The sequence below is a fragment of the Myotis davidii genome, unplaced genomic scaffold (genome assembly GCF_000327345.1).
Source record: "Myotis davidii unplaced genomic scaffold, ASM32734v1 scaffold115, whole genome shotgun sequence".
Classification (NCBI taxonomy): domain Eukaryota; kingdom Metazoa; phylum Chordata; class Mammalia; order Chiroptera; family Vespertilionidae; genus Myotis; species Myotis davidii.
The window spans coordinates 768290-772843 of NW_006291010.1; positions in this window are offsets into that span (position 1 = coordinate 768290).

Consider the following 4554-nt stretch of genomic DNA (forward strand, 5'->3'; position numbering starts at 1 on the left):
AAACGACCAAGCCACAGGTATCAAACATGCTTTGTTTTTGTGTTATAATCACATTACAAATTGAACATTTCCACATGTGAAAGTTGGCAAATCTAACATGAATGATTATGAAGATCGTAATTACATATATCAGGTATATATGGTCTACATATTTTCACTCACATGAAATTGTAGTTTCTCAAGTCCCTAGACATCCATGTGTAGTGTGTTTATAGGATGGAAAACCATCATCCTATATATAAACCAAAAATGTATATTTTTAAACAGTTATTGCCAGGTCAGGTGATAAGTTGACATAATATTTGGAAGGTGCAAATACCAGGAAGGGATAGAGATTCCCAAGTTAACCATGAGGAAATGACTAACAATAATAGGTTGAAATCAAGAAGAATATAATTTGGACTAAATGTCAGGAGGAGAAAAAAAATAAGCTTCCTGGCTATAATAACTGTTAGGCTAGGAAATAATTCCCAAGGGAAGTGGCGATCTCTTCCTTACCCTGGACTCTGGAAATGAGGCATGCGTTCTTGGAGTCCCTTATAACAGGTCGTTCCGCCTGTGGAGAGGAAGGATATCTTTCTGTTTCTATGTTCTATGACTTGGAATTAAGGGGGTAAATCTCAATCATATAATTACCCACTAAATGTTCACCAAAGCACCTTTGAGTGAGATCCTGCATTTATTTACCTTGCGATGAGCATTATGTCTCCTGTTCCTTCACAGCCACGAAAAATCCCACAGTCATGCATTTGTAGCAACCTGGAATTCTTTTACTCCAAACTCAGCTTGGTCCTGATGACCCTGGGTGGTCTTTTACTCATCTTTCCTGCCACTATAATGGAGATTTTTCTCTAAAAAAAAGCAACTGTATAAACCAGAGGTTCTCTCCTCATCCCCCTTATCAATGCCCACTGCTTTCTCTCAACAGACACTACGTCCTAGTTCACAGAGAAAATGAAAGCATAAAGGATGAGCACTATCAAACTCCCTCCCCATCTACAAATTAATCTGTAGTCATAATTTCCCTTCTTTCCTGTGGAAATCCTTCTTCCTGTCCCTGCTGTGTGCTACATCCTGACCCCTATTATCTCCTACAGGGACTTGTTTTGTCTGTCACTCACACTTTTTTCAGGCTCTCAACAACTCCCCCAAGGTTAATTTCTTTCCTCAAGCATGTAATATGATTTTGTTGACATTTTGGGGTCGGGAGGGTTGTTTCCCCTGGACCCTGATAAGCAGATCACATTGTTGTTGGGTACACCCCAAAGGCTAAGGGGTTGCCATAGGGTATATGTTGGCAGGAAAAGAGGTGTGGATGAGATTTGGACTTACAGGCTGGGTGACCACACATATGTATGTCTGCAAGGTTCCTCACAGTATGAAGATTCCAAAGGTGGAGGAAAAAAGAAGGGGCTCCTGTTGGTTGTAGGGGGCTGGGGTTGACCTCTCTAAGCCTCTACACTGCAGAGGAGAACTCTGAGGAATTCAAGAGTTCACAAGTCAAGCCTGGCCTTCCCGATGGTTTTATAGATATATTTATCAAGTTAGAAGGGTAGAGGTAGAACATGTTTAAAAGCTCGTTCTATTGGTTCACAGCTTTTCCATATTAGGCATACAATATATTTGCCTCCACTGATATACTTTCCTGGGCCCTGATAAGACAAAGGTTGACCAACCTCAAATTACTATAAGCTGGCTTCATATATATATGTGTATGTATATATATACATATATATAGATCATTTGTAGATTTCTACTTCCAAATCTATAATTTACATCAATGAGTCTCAGCCTAAGCCTATCCTATATAATAAAAGGGTAATATGCAAATTGACCCTAATGGCAGAATGACCAGAATGATTGCTTAGCCAGTCACTATGAGGCATACTGACCACCTCTCGGTCCCTCCCCCCAGGTGAGAGACTCCAGTCACCCAATGGCAAATGAGGAAGTGTCTGTCCTTGGGCTTATTTTCTTCTCATTGTACATTCTCCTCTGTCATTTGTAGATTTCTACTACCAAATCTATAATTTACATCAGTGAGTCTCAGCCTAAGCCCATCCTATATAAAAAAAGGGTAATATGCAAATTGACCCTAATGGCAGAATGACCAGAATGATTGCTCAACCAGTCACTATGAGGCATACTGACCACCTCTTGGTCCCTCCCCCCAGGTGGCAGACTCCAGTCACCCAATGGCAAATGAGGAAGTGGGGGTGGGTGGTGGAGGGGGAGAGGTCCAGTTGCCAGCAGCGGGGGAAGATAGCCCTGATTGCAGGCCAGGCCTAGGGACCGTATCCGCACATCAATTTTGTGCATCGGGCCTCTAGTTTTCTTATGTCCAGGTAACTCTTTCAATTGGGCAACACCATATTAATGTCTCACATGCACCTCAGACTCAAAATGAACAAAATTGAACAGTTCACTCTCTACCCCCTGATATACACACTTCTTTTATTGCATTCCTTATGTCTACAAATGACACTACCATCTACCTAATTCCCAAACAAAAATCTGGAAATTTTTCTTTAGAATTATCTTCTTTATGTCTCCTATCTAATTCTTCACCAACTACTATTGATTGACACTACTTCTTAAGTCTAATTGACTGCCAGTCCCCTCTCTTTATTTTTCCAGACAGTTTTAAGATATATTTAGTTAATGCATACTCACCATTTCCCCCAAAGATCATTATAACACCCCCTAACTTATTGTTTACCATGCTGTGAGATGAAATCCATTAGTGGTTATGAAATCATTGTAGTGGATCATGACCAGCACTTCTTAAAAAATAAAATTAATAGAATAAACTGGAGCAGAATAGAAAATGTCAGAGTGAAGTGCATGAATTAAAGGCAATTTTTAATAAAACTTTTGATTTATTTATATTTATGTATATACACATTTAAATGTACAGATATATAGATTACATCTTACCTGGTATGGATTCTGATACCAATTCCCGTGTATATGCTTTGGGGTGGGGCTTGATTCCCCACATATTCAAGCGATTTTTCAACACCAGCTGGTGTGTAATTCAGTTCAACTCTGACATCTACCCAGAAATAGCATCAGATTGCACAGGTTAGGGGCTCAGTCCTATAAAACTGTTTTCCCACCCCCACTTGAGACACCATTCACTTCTGATCAACTAGCCGTAGATTAGAGATTGCAATTACCTCCTTTTCAGGTTTGATTAATTTGTTAGAGTGGCTCACAGAACTCAGAAAAACATTTTACCTACTAGGTAATTGGTTTATTATAAAAGGATATAACTCAAGAACAGCCAGACAGAAGAGATGCATAGGACAAAGTGTAGGGGAAGGGCTGATAGCTTCCATGCCCTCCCTAGCTAGTCACTGTATCTGATTCTCCAGATATTCACCAACTCAGAAGCTCTCTGAGTCCCATATTTTGGAGTTTCTTATGGAGGCTTTGTGTAGAGCAAGAGTAGAGAGGATTTTTTAGACACCTTTGACAATCCAATATGCAGTCACTGTCAGCCATGACAGTGATGTGATACAACTGAGGTAAAGGGATGTAACTGGAACAACCTTAGGAGGGCCTGAAACACCCAAAACCACTAGAATTTGATTCAATTCCAGGTCAGGACATATGCCCGGGTTGCGGCCCGATCCTTGATAGGGAAGTGCAGGAGGCAGCCAATCAATGATTCTCTCTCATCATTGAGGCTTCTATTTCTTTCTCCCTTCCTCTCTGAAATCAATAAAAATATATTTTTTAAACCCCACAAAACTAAGAACTCTGACCACTCAATGCTTGAACTTGGCTGTACCACACAGGTCACTCTCAGATCCCTGCCAGAGTTCCACTCCATGGGACACGTGCCACGTGCCACCACTGTAACCACCTGGCTCGAGACCAACACCCGCCTCGCCACCTGTGGATGCCGCCAATGACTGGGACTTTGTGCTGGATGCTCACTCTGCTCTTTTCACTTCTATCTCATAAGCTCCCCCTCTCTATGTGTAAGCTGACCTCTCTAGAGGTCAGGAGGTAGGACTGACAGTTCCAATTCTCTAAGCACTTGGTTGGGGTTGGCACCATCAGCAACCAGTCCCCTTTCTTAAGTGCAGTCTGAAGGCCACCTCATTAACATAACAAAATAGACTTTTTTGACTTTTGACTCTCATCACTTAGAAAATTCCAAGTGTTTTAGGAGCTCTATGCCAGAAATGAGGGTGAAAAGGAAATATATATTTCTTATTGTAAATCACAACATCACATTTGGGTTTCAATTTTTATTTTTTAGTTTTTACTATGGATAGCTGTTGCAAAAGTTTGAGAACTACTCAGTTTCTAGTCTTGACCACCGTAGTCTTAGTCCTTTCTCCTAGGGTAAGCTTTCTAGATTCTAAATCTGATCACATTCTGGCACTGATAACTCTTTTGTAGTTCCTCATAGTCACCTGTGGTATACATGCAAAGTCTTCACATAAATTTAGAGATTTGTAATCATCTGGCTTCTCTAGCCTCATCTGCTACTCCCTCCCCATATGCATCCAGCTCCTTACCCAAACAGACATCCACATT